Raw genomic sequence first — 17,500 nt, 5'->3', positions numbered from 1 at the left:
CTCTCCTCCACATCCTTCACCTCCTTCTCCTCCTCCTCTCCTTCACATCTTTCACCTCCTCCTTGTCCTCCTCCTCCTCCTCCTCCTCCTACTCCACATTCCTCACCTCTTCCTTCAACTCCTCCTCCTCCTCTACTCCACATCTTTCACCTCCTCCCCTCCTCCTCCTCCACCTCCTCCTCCTCCTCCTCCACATCCCTCACTTCTTCCTTCAACTCCTCCTCCTCTCCTCCACATCCTTCACCTCCTCCTCCTCCTCCTCTCCTTCACATCTTTCACCTCCTCCTTGTCCTCCTCCTCATCCTCTAGCTCCTTCGCATCCACCTCTACCTCCACCTCCGCCTCTACCTCCACCTCCTCGTTCTTCTTCTCCTTCTCCACCTCTTCCCCCTCTAGCTCCTTTTCGTCCATCTCCTCCTTCTCCTCCTCTTCCTCCACCTCCTCTCCTCCTCCTCCTTGTCCTCTTCCTCCTCCTCCTCCACCTCCTCTCCTCCTCTTCTCCTCTTCTCCTCTTCTCCTCCTCCTCCCTCTCATCCTCCTCCTCTTCCTCTTCCTCCTCTTGTCGGCGCCAGTGGACTTCTCTCGTCATTTTCTCTTAAACTTCGTATCAATGTAATTTCATTTCTCTCTCTCACTTTCTGTGTGTGTGTGTGTGTGTGTGTGTGTGTGTGTGTGTGTGTGTGCGTGCGTGCACACACACGTGTCTCATTTTATCGTACCTGCCTCGTTTATATCACTTTACACACATAAACGCACACACACACATACACACGGATACACACACACACACACACACACACACACACACACACACACACACAAACTCACACACGTATGTTTATATGTATATATATATGTATATATATGTATATGTATATATATAGATAGATATAGATATATCAATACAATTTGGATAGTCGGAGGACTTTATACGTTTCCCTCCTACGGTGTCCGTCGGTAGCAGCTCCTTAATGGCACATGGCTCCCAGAAAGAAGAAACTGAAACTGAAAAATTAATTGGTCAATGAATCTCCCTTCTTATTCTTATTTTTCTTCTGTTTTCTTCTTCGTCGTCGCCTTCTTCATCTTCTTCTATTCCCTTTTCTTATCCATCTACTATCTTTTCTTCTTCTTCTTTTTCTTCTTCTTCTTCTTCTTCTTCTTCTTCTTCTTCTTCTTCTTCTTCTTCTTCTTCTTCTTCTTCTTCTTCTTCTTCTTCTTCTTCTTCTTCTTATCCCTCTCCTATCTTTTCTTCTTCTTCTTCTTCTTCTTCTTCTTCTTCTTCTTCTTCTTCTTCTTCTTCTTCTTCTTCTTCTTCTTCTTCTTCTTCTTCTTCTTATTATTATTATTATTATTATTATTATTATTATTATTATTATTATTATTCATTCATCTTTTTCCTTTTCTTTGTCTTCTTTTTCATCTTCTTCTGCTTGAATAATGGCATTTTTTTTACTGGATCCAGGGCGTTTTAACTACACTCTACACTTGGCTAGGTAGATTGTTCCTTGGGTCGTCAGCGAGCAATTAAACCAGAAATCATTATGTACATAACCAGGTTAAAATCCTTACTAATGAGCGCAAGAACACCAAATACCAAGATAAGCAAAGCAGAGTCTTGTAAGTCATATTTTGATTCGAGAACTCGAGAATTGAAATATATCACTTTTTTTCTTTTTTTTTCATCAGCGCGGGTTTTGTTCAAGATGAAGAAAATCGCTTTGCGTTGGCCAGAACCAAATATGTAAAGGTCTTCGTCATAGCGAAGGGAGTTGCTGTGATATATGTAACCTCTTCAGCGAAATTTATACAAAAGGGTTAAGTTAAGTACTTGTGGAGTCAGGGAGTATTCACCTGAATAAAATAACGTGGGGAGGATAAAGCGAGACGTAGCGAGGGCGCTTTCCAGGAAACTCGTTAACTCACACTAATTTCAAACCATCTGGTAATCGAAATCTAGTGTGTGTTTGAGAGAAAGAGAAAGAAAGGAAAAGGGAAAGAGAGAGTGAGAGAAAGAGTGAGAGAGAGAGAGAGAGAGAGGGAGAAAGAGAGTGCGTGTGCGTGCGCGCGCGATCGCTAACGAACTAGTCTGTTGCTCCATGACTTTATTTGTGAAAAGGTCGAGATATTTGTCAGAATGGACGGTTTCTTTATGTTTCGTTTTATACACTTACACGTGTACGTATTAATTTATTTTTCTGTATATTATTTTTCATTTGCTTATTCACTTCTTTATTGGTTTACTGTATTTACGAGTATTTATTGTTTATCTATCTATTTATCTATTTATTATTATTTATCTATTTATTATTTATTTATCTATTCATCTATTCATCTATTTATCATTTATTTATATATCTATTTATATATTTACCTATATGTTGTTATCAATTTCAATTTAATTTTATTCGATCTGATAATACATTCAAGAGTGATTACTAAACTAGATTACCCTGCTAAAGAAATGCAAAGCCTAGATGTACGAGTTTCTCTATATAGCACTTGTTTCATCCATTTTTGATTACAAAAAATCCTCTTCATTGCAATATAAATTAACTAAAAAACACAAGATTTCATAGTGAAAATAAACTTGTGTACAATTACCTTTGTTCTTTGTTGATTTGTCTACTGATTGTGTTACATTTGTCTACTGCTTGTGTTAAATTTGTCTACTTATTGTGTTACATTTATCCATTGATTGTGTTGCATTTGTCCATTGATTCTGTTATATTTTTCTACTGATTGTGTTACATATGCCTACTGATTGTGTTATATTTGTCTTCTGATTGTGTTACATTTGTCTACTGATTGTGTTACATTTGTCTACTGATTGAGTTACATTTGTCTACTGATTGTTACATTTGTCTACTGATTGTGTTATATATGTCTACTGACTGTATTACATTTGTCCATTGATTGTGTTCACATTTATCTACTGACTGTGTTAACATTTGTCTACTGATTTGCATCACCTCATTCCTTTGTTTCTCTTCCTTTGCAGACACCATCACCAACTCCAGCAACTGTGGTCACGCTTGTCAGTCCCAAATCTCGAGGTAAGCTTTCTAAGAGGTCATTCTTGATTAGTACTGAAGACCATTTACACAATGTCAGACGAAGTGACTTAGTTGTTTATCTATTTATTTTATTTTATTTATTTTTATTTATATATATATGTATATATATATATATATATACATTATTATCATTATTATTATTATTATTATTATTATTATTATGATTTTTTTTTTTTTTTTTTTTTTTTTTTTTTTTTTTTTTTTTTTTTTTTTTTTTTTTTTTTTTTTTTTTTTTTTTTTTTTTTTTTTTTTTTTTTTTTTTTTTTTTTTTTTTTTTTTTTTTTTTTTTTTTTTTTTAGAATTAAGACTATGCCCCCTATAGATGTCGGGCGCTGATTCTTGGGATTTCGAACCTCCTGCCTGTGGTTTCTCGCTTTCAAGCGAAGAGTCCAAACCCAACCAATTACCGGGACCCTTAACCACGTTCGGTCACACTGTCTTCCTCGTAAACGATCTTCGCTGTTGCCAAATGGGCGTCAACAACAAAGCAGATTTCGCCCGATGTGAAGCAAACTCTACCTTGTTTATATTATTTCTAATTGGAATCGATTCCATATCTTATATGTAACGAACACCTTATTTTGTAGTTTGAGCTATTTAACACTGCCTTAAAGAGTCTCCTGTTTTGAGAATTCTTTGTTCGATTCTATTGCTCGATGTTGTTAAGCTTTATGTTCCTTTGTGCTCCTGCTGAGGTCAGCGGTTTGAAGGTGTAAGGTGACGTAATCATTGTAAATCCACTTCGTGGTGATCAAATGATTGTTTTCCAGAGTTGAATAGAGTTGAGGGCAAGTGTCCCTATTTTTTTTTTTTTTGGGGGGGGGGGGACAAGGACAGTACCTTGAAGTTACTGTAAATGATTGTTTTCCAGAGTTGAATAGAGTTGAGGGTACGTATCTCTATTTTTTTTTTTTTGGGGGGGGACAAGGACACTACCCTGAAGTTACTGTAATCCCAAAGCAACTAGAGAAGAACCTCGAACCTTCCTATAGATAGATCTCTCTGGGAAGAGAGTTTGGTTTAATACATGTATTGTATTAGTATGATTCGCCTATTTGGACTTGTACATGTGTTGTATTAGTATGATTCTCCTGCTTGAACTTGTACATGTGTAGTATAAGTATGATTCACTTGCTTGGTCTTGTACATGTGTTGTATTAGTACCGTATGATTCACTTGCTTGGATTTATACATGTATTGTATTAGTATGATTCGCCTATTTGGACTTGTACATGTGTTGTATTAGTATGATTCACGTGTTTAGACTTGTACATGTGTTGTATTAGTATGATTCACGTGTTTAGACTTGTACATGTGTTGTATTAGTATGATTCACCTGCTTGGAATTATACTTGTGTAGTATAAGTATGATTCACTTGATTGGTCTTGTACATGTGTTATATTAGTACCGTATGATTCACTTGCTTGGATTTATACATGTGTTGTATTAGTATGATTCGCCTATTTGGACTTGTACATGTGTTGTATTAGTATGATTCACGTGTTTGGACTTGTACATGTGTTGTATTAGTATGATTCACCTGCTTGGAATTATACTTGTGTAGTATAAGTATGATTCACTTGCTTGGTCTTGTACATGTGTTGTATTAGTACCGTATGATTCACTTGCTTGGACTTATACATGTATTGTATTAGTATGATTCACCTGCTTGGTCTTGTACATGTGTTGTATTAGTACCGTATGATTCACTTGCTTGGACTTATACATGTATTGTATTAGTGTGATTCACCTGCTTGAACTTGTACATGTGCTGTATTAGTATGATTCACCTGCTTGGAATTATACTTGTGTTGTATAAGTATGATTCACTTGCTTGGTCTTGTACATGTGTTGTATTAGTACCGTATGATTCACTTGCTTGGATTTATACATGTGTTGTATTAGCATGATTCGCCTGCTTGAACTTGTACATGTGTTGTATTACTATGATCCACCTGCTTGGAATTATACTTGTGTTGTATTAGTATGATTCACCTGCTTGGACTTGTACATGTGTTGTATTAGTACCGTATGATTCACTTGCTTGGATTTATACATGTGTTGTATTAGTATGATTCGCCTATTTGGACTTGTGCATGTGTTGTATTAGTATGATTCACCTGCTTGGAATTATACTTGTGTAGTATAAGTATGATTCACTTGCTTGGTCTTGTACATGTGTTGTATTAGTACCGTATGATTCACTTGCTTGGATTTATACATGTGTTGTATTAGTATGATTCGCCTATTTGGACTTGTACATGTGTTGTATTAGTATGATTCACGTGTTTGGACTTGTACATGCGTTTTATTAGTAATGATTCACCTGCTTGTACTAGTAAGAGTACTGGTGTGGTTCTCCATCTGTGAAAAAAGTGTAAGGAATAAAATCGATACCGACTGCCAGCCCCTCGGGGACGTACTGGAGATGAGGAGGTCGACGGTCTTCAAAGATGGCCTACAGGGAGATGACTCTATCCGACTCCCACCTCATCTTGTGTAGTTGGTCGTTTGTTAATGGTAGTGTGTGTCAAGATGTGATAGGAGTTTATTGAAATATATTGAAAAGAAGAAATCTGTTAGGGATATTTGTGGCGAGTGAGTGAATGAGTGAGTGATTGGCGTTTTCTTAATTGAAAGGAAGTCATGTAAATTGGAAAAGCTTTCAGGAAGGAAATGGAAACCATTGGCAGTGGAAGAAATACGCCAGAAAATCAAAAACGCAACTGGAGTTTATATACGTGTGTGTATGTATTCACCTTAGTCTTTGGATCACATGTTGGACTCGTAATCGACAGCTATTTCCCTCCCGGAAGAGAGCTCAGAGCTCGTATGACCGATCTATGGGTAATGCTATGACCTTTCACATACGCACACCCCCAACTCCCCGCCCACGAGAGTCAGAGTAACGACTGCGAGCACCACCATACTTCCCAGTCCAGCGCTCTACCAACCGCGCTACCGAGTCGTGCATGTGTGTGTGTGTGTGTGTGTGTGTGTGTGTGTGTGTGTGTGTGTGTGTGATTCACCATGATCTTGGATCATGTGTTGGGCTCGTGGTCGACAGCTATTTCCCTCCCGGAAGAGAGCTCAGAGTTCGTATATGACCGATCTATGGGTAATGCTGTGACCTTATACGCACACACGTACCCAATTCTCCGCCCACGTGAGTTGAAGTAACAACCCGCAGCGCAGCGATACTGATTTTTTTCAGCCCTGGGCGGGATTGGAACCCAGACCGCTGTAGTGGCAGCCGGGAACTCTACCAACTGTGTGTGTGTGTGTGTGTGTGTGTGTGTGTGTAAATTGCATATTTTAGTGTATACACGTATGTACATGGGTTTTTTTCTTTGCTGAATAAAGCCTCCCAGTGGCAGCCAAAACACGTTTATATGACGTCACTGGCAGCCAAAACACGTTTATATGACGTCAGTGGAAGCCAAAACACGTTTATATGACGTCAGTGGGAGCCAAAACACGTTTATATGACGTCAGTGGGAGCCAAAACACGTTTATATGACGTCACTGGCAACCAAAACACGTTTATGTGACGTCGTTAGCAGCCAAAACACGTTTATATGACGTTATTAGCAGTCAAAACACGTTTATATGACGTCATTGGCAGCCAGAACACGTTTATATGATGTCATTAGCAGCCAAAACACGTTTATATGATGTCATTAGCAGCCAAAACACGTTTATATGACGTCATTGGCAGCAGAAGAGCTAAACGTTAACGCTTATCAGGAATAGTGGTTTTGTGTTTTCTCTGACACGTTTTCCATTATATTGTTAACAGGTACTTTTTTTTTCTTTTTTTTCTTTTTGGTCAAAATCTACTTTTTCTTGAAGAAATGAGATTGCCTATTGAGACCAAATGGAAGTTGAAGACTGTGCTTGCGAGATTTTGACGAAGAATATTCAACGCACAAAGATTTTTTTTCTTCATATTTTCTTTTTAACTCTCGTGTTACTGAGGGAATGCAAGAGAGATAAATGAAATAGCCTGGTTATCACTCAGGTTAAGATATTTTAGTCTGAATTTATGGAATAAGAAAAGGCTTCGGAGATGTTGAGAATCTTGAAAAAAAAAAAAAAATAGGAGAGTTGGGACGACAACTCCCATCCTTTTATTTATTTGTTTATTTATTTAGTAATTTATATCTACCTATTCATTTAATTGCTTGTTTGTTTATTTGTAGATTATTTATTAGTGAAATATCTGTTCGTTTATTCATTCATTATTTATTTATTATTTTCTATATAATTCTATCTATCAATATATCAAGTTTGTTTGTTTATTTATAGATTATTTATAAGTGAATTGTCTGTTCGTTTTTCTATTCATTATTCATTCATTATTTTCTATCTAATTCTGTCAATACATCAGGCTTGTTTGTTTGTTTATAGATAATTATCAGGGAATTGTCTCCTCGTTTATCTGTTCTTTATCTATTCATTATTTTCTATCAAGTCTATCTATCAATATAACAATCTTGTTTGTTTATTTATAGATTATTTATTAGTGAATTGTCTATTCGTTTATCAATTCATTATCTATTCATTATTTTCTGTCTATGTCTATCTATCAATATAACAAGCGTTTCCTCTTGCCTTAGCTCCTCGTGAATCTAATTATTTATTAATTCTATATAATCATTTATTATTCATTCATTTATTTATTGATTAATTCATCTATTAATTTGTTTACTTACTTGGTTATCTATCCAATAATTTGCTTATTTGCTTTATCTATTCATTTATTCTATTTCCCTTGTTTATTTATATATTTACTTGTATTCCATTTGTCTATCATTTATTAATTTATTAATTTATTTAGTTATCCATTCATTCATTTATTCATTCATTTATCTGTTTATGTATTCATTCGGGTTTTTTTTATTTATTCATTTATCTGTTTATTCATCTATTTATCTATTAAGGAAAGGACTTTGACCACATTCTAGAATCTGGATCCTTTTGATGGCGGACGTAAACAAATCCGATGTGGCAACAGCTGGATTTTTGTGGAGTACACGTGGCAACGTTGGAAGAAATTCAGCAGAAGCGATGAAGGGTTATTTTGGTTGAGGGCTGACTACTACGGCATTAGGGGCGATTAATCTGACCCATAAATTGCTACGGTACCAGCTGATGAGCCTGCCACGTCGTTCTGAGTTCTTCTTCATTTGTAATCCGCCATCGCCGTTCTCGTGAAAGGTGCATCACCCGGGCTTCTTCCCTACGTAGATTAGTAATGAAATAGCCTTGCGGAAACCCGGAATGAAAAGGAAAGGTATCATCCGGTAGGGAAGGGAAGACTTGGAGAAAAGAATCTTTTCAATGCGGTCAATTGCTTTGTAGATTTTTTTCTTGTTCATTTTTTTCATGTCATTTTTTTTTCTTTGTTCATTTTTTTTTCTTTTTTTTTCTTTTTTGTTATTTTTTGTTCTTTTTTCATTTTTGTTATTTTTGTTGTTAATTTTTTCCTTTTGTTGAATTTTTTGTTATTTTTTATTTGTTATTTATTTATTTATTTACTTATTTATTTATTTGTTTATTTATATATTTATTTATTTATTTTCTAAAGGAACAGGCTATGGCCTGGAAACCTCTGGTATTCCAAATCCTGGAAGACAACTTTTCAGTAGGATAAGGACGCCGGATATAGTGTCACCGTATTGAAGGCTTAAACACTTGAAGAATTCCAGAAACGTGGGACGAGCCTGCTAACCATTGGGCCACCGTATATGTCACTTGCGCGTGTACTAGATATCGTAGCACACAGGGCAACGGTGCTCATTTTCCCTCCAGTTCTGTAGTTCGTAACTTCGGTTCGTTATCTCTTATCAGGAGGGAAAGTACACGAACACACGTACACACGTGCACACGCTCACATACACAGACACGCACACGCTCACATACACACGACTCGGTGGCGCGGTTGGTAGAGTCCCAGACTGTCAGTACGGCGGTGCCGGTGGTACCTGGTTCGAATCCCGCCCAGGGCTGAAATTATTTCAATATCGCTGCGCTTCGGGTCGTTACTCCAACTCTCGTGGGCGGGGAGTTGTGTGTGTGTGTATGTGCGTGTATGGTCATAGCATTACTCATAGATCGGTCATACGAGGTCTGAGCTCTCTTCCGGGAGGGAAATAGCTGTCGATCTCGAGTCCAATACGTGATCCAAAGACCAAGGTGAATCACATACACACACACGCACACACGCACACGCAAGCGCTTACTCAGAGACCCGAGTTCGAGCTTCACCCAGGGCTATAAATTTCGGCATCACTGTATCGTGAGCCGGCACTCCAACTCTGGTAGGATTTTTTTTTTTTTTTTGTAAGGTCACATAATTCCCCATAGATAGGGTCATACATGAGCTCTGAGCTCTCATTCGGGAGAGTAATAACTATTACGGGTCTAACACGTGATTCAAAATCGTGGTGAATCACACACACACACACACACACACACACACACACACACACACACACACACACACACACACACACACACACACACACACACACACACACACACACACACACACACACACACACACACACAAATTACCTTGCATACAGAAGAAAATAAAACAGGTGGCCTTGCACGGACCAGATGACCTTTTGGTGCATAAGGACGCCGAAGGGACACAGCAAGAGCAATCGGAAGGACTTGGGTGAAGTTCGGGGTACAGTCGGCTGCACAAGTTCAGAAGCAGCCTATGATTTTAACTCCGTCTGTGCAACTTAACTCACTGAGGCCCCGCTCCTGTGTGGTAGTTCTCGCGAGGCGTTGGGCTTCGAACTCGCACTGCAGTTCCTCTCCAACCCCCCCCCATCCACACACATATACACATCCCTGTGGTGTACGGGGTGAGTGCCACGCGCCCCGGCTGTCTAGAGGAAATGTAATGTGGGTTTTTGTTATATGCACGTAAGCACACTTTTTGAGGTTTTACTCAATTTTTTTTAACATATTTCGTTTTTTTCGATTTATCTTGCTAAATTTCGTTTTCTTTTTATCTTTTTTTATTTTACCTATTCATTTTATTTCATTCTTTTTTATCTAATTTTTATTCATTTTAATTTTCTTTTGTTTTGTCTTGTTTTATCTTGTTTTATTTTCATTTCATCAATTTTTTCTTATTTCCTTGTTTTTTATTTTGTTCTTTTTCTTTTCTTTTGAAATAACGGTCGTATTGGTAAATTTTATAATAGAGTTTTTGAACGATGGCGATTCCATTTTCTTATCACAATAAAAAATGTAAAAATCTAAAGTAATGGAAGACAACCATAATTGCTCATGATTCTTGTTGCTGATAAATAATCCTAATGTATATATATGTTTTTTCCGTAGTTTGTGATGATTATTTTATGTTTTTATTTTTATGGTGACGACCGATAAGCACGATGACGTAATAATATCTAAACTACCAAAAATAGATAAATAAATAAATAAATGAAAATAAAGATAAGACAGGTTTTTGGCTCATGTATTTGTATATGGCGATGTCAGTCCCTACCAATACCTTCAACACGGTACCGTACTTAATAGATTTTGTTCTGGCTAAGGACTGAAGGCGATTTGATCTATCTGATAAGGTTTCAGACTTGATGCGCTGAAGGGTCTCTCGAGCCATATCGAGAGCCTTCAGTCCTTCAGGTGCATAAGATCGTCTGTCTCTTGTCAAAACGAGATGCATCAGATGCCTCGCCATATAAGAGGAGTTTACGCGACAGTGTGTGAGGGTCTGATTATTATGTAACGACAATCGCAGGCAGGAAGTCGAGACATAATATGCTCTTGATTGGATGATGGGGAATTTGGAGGAGACTCGAATGAGGCGACAAGGGTTAGGTGCAACACGTCTTCGGCATCCTCCTCCTCCTCCTCCTCCTCCTCCTCCTCCTCCTCCTCCTACTCTTCTTCATCGTCTTACTCTTCTTCGTCTTCCTCTTCTTCTTCGTCATCTTACTCTTCTTCGTCTTCCTCTTCTTCTTCATCCTCTTCCTCTTCTTCGTCGTCTTCCTCTTCCTCATCGTCTTCCTCTTCCTCGTCGTTTTCCTCTTCTTCGTCGTTTTCCTCTTCTTTGTCGTCTTCCTCCTCGTCGTCTTCCTCTTCTTCATCCTCCTCTTCGTCGTCTTCCTCTTCTTCGTCCTCTTCCTTTTTTTTGTCGTCTTCCTTTTCGTCTTCTTCCTCTTCTTCGTCGTCTTCCTCTTCCTCATCGTCTTCCTCTTCTTCGTCGTCTTCCTCTTCCTCGTTGTTTTCCTCTTTGTCCTCTTCTTTTTCTTCGTCCTCTTCCTCTTCTTTGTCGTTTTTCTCATTGTCTTCTTCTCTTCGTCTTCTTTGTTTCCGTTTTTTTCGTTTCCATCGTCTTTTTCGTCTTCCTTTTCTTCTTCGGCATCTTCGATTTTTTTCATTTATTCGTCTTTTATTTGTCGTTTTTGTTTTTTCTACGTTTTTTTAATGTTAAATAGAATTACTCACTGTTAATCTGAAAAAATCTTTAAAGTTTATTGTTGGATTAACGAAATTTTTATTACATTTTCTTTTATTTTCATTGTGTTTTGTTAGTATTCTTCTAGTAATGTGTTAAAGTGCGACAGTTCTGTAGCCGTCCACGTTAACATCTATACTCTTCATACTTCTTTCTTTTTTTCTTCTCCATTTTCTTCTTCCTCTTGTAGTTCCTCCTCTTTCTGTGTTCTTCTTCCTCTAATTCTTCCTTTTCCAATACTTCTTTCCTCTCTTCTTTTCCTTCTTCTGTTTTGTTTTGTATTTTAATTCTACCTTCTTCTTCTTTTCTTTTCTTCTTCTTCTTCTTCTTCTTCTTCTTCTTCTTCTTCTTCTTCTTCTACTTTTCTTCTTCTTCTTCTTCTTACTATTCTTCTTCTTCTTCTTCTTCTTCTTCTTCTTCTTCTTCGTCCTTTTCCTCCAAAGACAAGCTTGGGGTAAGAACTCGGACCCACGACGCTAAAACCGAGAACGGAGGACGCTAACCACCGGCCCACCACAACTCCTGATAGGGTTGAGGAGGGAGTTGATGGAGGTTGATGGACCAGAGCGTCCTTCCACTTGTAATTGTTCTCAACTCTTCCAACTCGTCACGAAGTCGTGTGGAGTCTGCAGGAGTGATTTGGGGGGAAGGGATTACTAGGCTGGGGAGAGGAGGGGAGGGGAGAAAGGGAGGGGAGGGGAGGGGATGAGAGGAGAAGGGAGGGGAAGGGGACTAGAGGGGAGGGGAGGGGAGGGGAGGTGAGGTGAGGGGAGGGGAGGGGAGGGGAGGGGAGAGGAGGGGAGGGGAGGGGAGGGAAGGGGAGGAGAGGGGAGGGGAGGGAAGAGGAGGGGAGGGGAGGGGAGGGGAGGGGAGGAGAGGAGAGGGGAGGAGAGAGGGGAGGGGAAGGGAGGAGAGGAGAGAAGAAGGGAGGAGAGGAGAGGGGAGGAAAGGAGAGGCAAGGGGAGGGGAGGGGAGGGGAGGGGAAGGGATGGGAGGAGAGGGAAGGGGAGGGGATGAGAGGGGAGGGAAGGAAAGGGGACTAGAGAGGAGGAGAGGAGTGGGGAGGGGAGGGGACTAGAGGGGAGGAGAGGGTATGGGAGGAGAGGGGAGGTGGGACAGTAGGAGTGGGGAGTGGGAAAAGGGAGGGGATACAATCGCATTTCGGAGGGAGGGGGGAGGGGAGCGTAATGGGAGTGTGGAGAGGGGAAGGGGAAGTGAGAGGGAGGAAGGGAAGAGAGAGGAAGAAGGTGTAATGGGGAATTGGGCGAGAGGGGAAGGAGGAAAGGAAAAGGGAAAGGAGAAGGGGAAGAGGACTAGTGAGGGAGAGGGTAAGGGGAGGGGGTGAAGGAGGAAGGGAAGAGGGAGGAGGAAAGGGGAGGAAAGAGGGAAGGGAGGGGGGAGGGGAGGGGGGAAGGGAAGGGAAGGGAAGGGAAGGTGTGAAAGAGGGAGGATGGAAGAGGGAAGAGGAAGAAGGTAGGATGGGAAGAGAGGAAGAGGGAGGAGGGGAAGAAGTAGGGAAAGAGAGGAAGGAAGTGGGAGGAGGTAGAAGGGAAGAGGAAGAAGGGAAGAGGAGGAAGAAGGAGAAGGAGGGAAGGCGAAAGAAGGAAATGAGAGAGAGAGAGGAAAGGAAAAGAGAGAGGAAAGGGAGAGAGAAAGGGAGAGAATTAGACAGTTGTGTGTAATGATGAAATGTTCAATTTCGTTGTGATAGTATAGTCTTTATTCTAACTAATGGCAGACGATTCTATTCAGCTGAGAGAGGTCCTCGTATTGTAGCGGGCCACCCTCATTGAATCTCCTTTCACCGATGACGTCATTGACGTCAGGTGATTGTATTCTTTTCCCCTTCCCTTCAACCTCCCCTCACGTCCCTCCCCTTCCCCTCTTCCCCCCTCCCCTCTTCCCCCTTCCCCCTTCCCCTCTTCCCCTTCCCTCCCCTTCCCTCTCTATTTCTCTCTCTCTCTCTCTCTCTCTCTCTCTCTCTCTCTCTCTCTCTCTCTCTCTCTCTCTCTCTCTCTCTCTCTCTCTCTCTCTCTCACACACACACACACACACACACACACACACACACACACACACACACACACACACACACACACACACACACACGCACACAATCCTCTGTAACCCCTTCAACTTCCATGATGATGGAGAAGAAGAATGATGAGGATGAGAATGAGGGTGAGGAGGAGGAGGAGGAGGAGGAGGAGGAGGTGGGAAAAGAAGATATATCTACATGGCATGACAAGGAAAATGAATTAGGATCCTCTTCACACGATCGAGCCGAGGTGGGAAGGGGTCAAGTTAGCAACACACCCGTCCTTCATCGAGTCTCGTCCTCGACCAAATCCTTCACATCTCGTCCCAAAGGAAGGACAGACGGATTCCGTCTTCTGGGAAGGACGGGGGATCGTGGAACGGGTCTTAAGATTGCTGAAAAGATCACGACACCCGTGTCAATACTGCATGTCATTGCAGACTCTTCCTTCGGAGACGCTTCCAGTTGGTTCCAGTTCTGGACTTGGGTGTGAAAAGGACCTAATGAGGACTGCGGGTAAGACGGTACAGGACTTGGGTTATGGGATGGTGGTGAAAGAAGGCGTGATGGAGGTTTTGTTGGGGAATTGGTTGGAGAAGGGTTTGGCTGTTTGTGTAAGGATAATGTAATACGGGATGAAATTGTGCCTTTTGGGTAGTTTCTTGCCTTCCACGCATTAAAGATTTTTTTTTTCTTTCATGTTTGTTCTCTTGAAAAATATTATATAATACAAAATTATTTTTATAATAGTTCACCTCGTCGCGGTGAAATTGCATTAAAAATTCGATTGGCGCTAGTCAGAATCAAAGCCTTAGAGTGCGTCGTCTTCCTCTTCAGCGTAGGAGAGCAATTACGGCTGAACAATAATTGGATTGACCGAATCCCGGTTGATGATCGAACGGTAGAAAAAGTAGCCGGCCAGCAGTCATCAGGCTTTATGGGTAAAAAAAAAAAAAAAAAAAAAAAAAAAATCGCGGCCATAATTCTCGATGATGATATCCTACTTAGCGCTCCCGAGCTCGACTGAACCTACCTACACCTTCAATACGGTAACACAATGCACCTTGTTCATGACTGACATCAAGAGATTTTATGCAGTTGAGGGGCGTTTTTGGGTCGAAATTGGGTCTCTCCCAGTCGAGACTATGTTTTCCCTCACTCCCTTCATCCCCCTTTTCATGTGAATAAAATCGTCTGGCGTCACCAGAAACCAAAATTCATAATGCACGTCACTTTGTTGAAAGGAGTGTAAACGTATTACACTGGAGCGTCTGAACGCGGCGATAATACGTTTTAACGCGTCCGATTTCCTCTTACAACTTCATCATTAGATGTCGCAAAAAACATATACGGAGATAATATCTGCACAACTTTTGACGTAGCCGATATTCTAAGGGGGTGTTGCCGGCACCCCCACGGACCAGAGTCACGGAGCATTCTTTTACTCGCTTGGAGAATGATCCTCACTCAAGAGATAAATGCTGATCAATTTCAACCTCTACCGTCTCTCCGTTCTATTTTTCTTCTTAAATATTCCATTCACCAATTCTGTGATTCCCACTTCGACTTGATACATTTCCTAAGGATAGAAGCGCCGGTCATTGCCAACGTAATATTCTTGGGATGAAATGAATTGATTCATCCCTTCAGTTGAGGTTGAGTTGTCTAAACTGTCCAGCTTATACTGTCCCATTCATACTTTAAGCCCGAAAATGACCTGATGCATCATATATATATATATATATATATATATATAGATATATATATATATATATATATATATATAGACATACATACATTTATCAACCACAATTCTAAGCCATCAACATGGAGAAGCTCGAGGGGGCATACATGCAGAAATTGAAGCGTGGTACAGCCAAGGACTCGGACGTGAATTGTGGTTGATAAATGTAAATCTGTTCACTAGGACCCATTCAGTGTTGTACACACACACACACACACACACACACACACACACACACACGCACGCACACACACACACACACACACACACACACACACATATATATATATATATATATATATATATATATATATATATATTTAATTTTTTCTGCTAACATCAGAGGATTTCCATTGTTCATTTCGACGGAGAAGACAAAGAAAACGTGCTCACATTTCATGGTTGGGATAAATCGACCGACCTTGCGGAGATCCTTTTGGGATGGGAAGGGTTCCTGCATGGGGGACGCGCTCTGTGTGGCCCATGGGAAGGAGTGGTGGTGTCGACGTGTGAGTGAAGCGAGGCGAGACTCGCCCGGCATATTCTTCCTGTTGATGACGATAATTATTGTGTAAACTACGTTTATCAGCAGACAATTTTAATTGAGGTGACTGACCAGACACGCCCTCACCGCCATGTGTGAATATATTTTGGTACGAGGTCTGTTGCCCGCCCTTAAACAGGAGAGAGAGAAATATATATATATATATAATATATATATATATACATATATATATATATATAAATATATAAACATATATATAATATATATCATATATATATATATATATATATATATATATATATATTTATGTACTTCTTTATTTTTTGTTTATTTTTTCCGCATCTGACCTAGTTATGGACCAAAAGGTCTCCTGTCGGCATGCTCTCCCTTTGTAATTCTTTGTAATATATGTACATATATCTATACACATATATGTATGTATTTATATATATAAATATATATATATGTATATATATATATGTGTGTGTGTTTGTGTGTGTGTGTATGTATGTATGTGTGTGCGTGTGCGTGTGTGTGTGTGTGTGTGTGTGTGTGTGTGTGTATGTGTGTGTGCGTGAATGTAGGTGTGTATTTTGTCCTGGCTGTCAATGGAGACTATTCACCCAAAGAACACTGTTTGCTCAACTGTAGCAGAAACGTAGCACTTTTCGCTCTTTGGGGCTTGCGGTGCTGAGATCGAGGCTAATCCCCTTGCATGCAGCAGCGACAACGAAAGACTCGCTAAACCGCTGGAGCGATTAACTTGAGGTTAACTAGCAGTGGCTATGGTGAGTTAGGCTTTCATTTCGCCCCCTTGACCACAAAACACGGCAATCGGTGAAGGTAATTTTTAAACAAATAGCCAATTGATCATCCGATAGAGTCAAGTCAATTTTCGTTACTAGCTACCCGTAGTCTATGGTTGACATACTTTTTTTTTTTTTTTTTGCGAAGTTTCGACGAGTCTGTTCAGTAGATGGAAAATGTCTAGACTGAGGGTTTTTCTTTTATTTATTTATTTATTCATTTATTTATTTATCTATTTTAGATAGACTCGACCCACCTTAAGATAAACGATATCATCTGCCGTTAAACAGAAAAAATTCTCGAAAGAGTGCCATCAAAGGAAAAGGATTAATGTCTTCTACTACTGACGGGTAACCACAAAAGTAACTAAAACAACCAGGAAGCACAAAAAAAAAAAAAAAAAAAAAAATAATGATAATAATAATGAAATAAATAAATGAATAAAATAATAATGATAATAATAATAATAATAATAATAATAAGTCAAATAAAATTAAGAAAGGCCTTAATCGAAGGTTAGGGTGCGGAGGGGTGGGGGTTCCACGGATATGAACAGAAAAAAAAAAATCACTCGGTACGAAATGGGTTGAAGTGGGTTAATCTTCGAGTTTAACCCGGATGGTGGCTTCTGGATGCGGCTTAAGGCCACTGGAAGGTCAAGGGATTAAACCCCTTTGTAACCAACAAGCATCAGCTTCCTGTGAAGGCGCTGCAATCCTTTGCCTGATGGAAGCTCCTCTTGGATGTGTGGAAGCTCCCGAAGACCTCCAAAATTTCGAAAAGGAAAGTCACAGGCACCCATTCTTCACTGCCAAAGGCATA

At 39.9% G+C, this 17,500-nt stretch overlaps 1 protein-coding gene across 2 annotated transcripts in view; it reads left to right on the top strand.

The window, feature by feature from the left end:
* LOC143025637 (uncharacterized) overlaps positions 1-17,500 on the top strand; it is an 801,885-nt gene that overhangs the window by 328,451 nt on the left and 455,934 nt on the right. For both annotated transcript variants that reach the window (XM_076185609.1, XM_076185608.1), the window contains exon 2: positions 3,002-3,056. The gene's annotated coding sequence lies outside the window, so the exon portion shown is untranslated. The remainder of the gene's footprint in view (positions 1-3,001; positions 3,057-17,500) is intronic.

This window comes from Oratosquilla oratoria, chromosome 5 (assembly GCF_046742065.1).
Source record: "Oratosquilla oratoria isolate Oo_2021 chromosome 5, ASM4674206v1, whole genome shotgun sequence".
Taxonomy (NCBI): domain Eukaryota; kingdom Metazoa; phylum Arthropoda; class Malacostraca; order Stomatopoda; family Squillidae; genus Oratosquilla; species Oratosquilla oratoria.
This window is presented reverse-complemented; position numbering and strand designations above follow the sequence as displayed.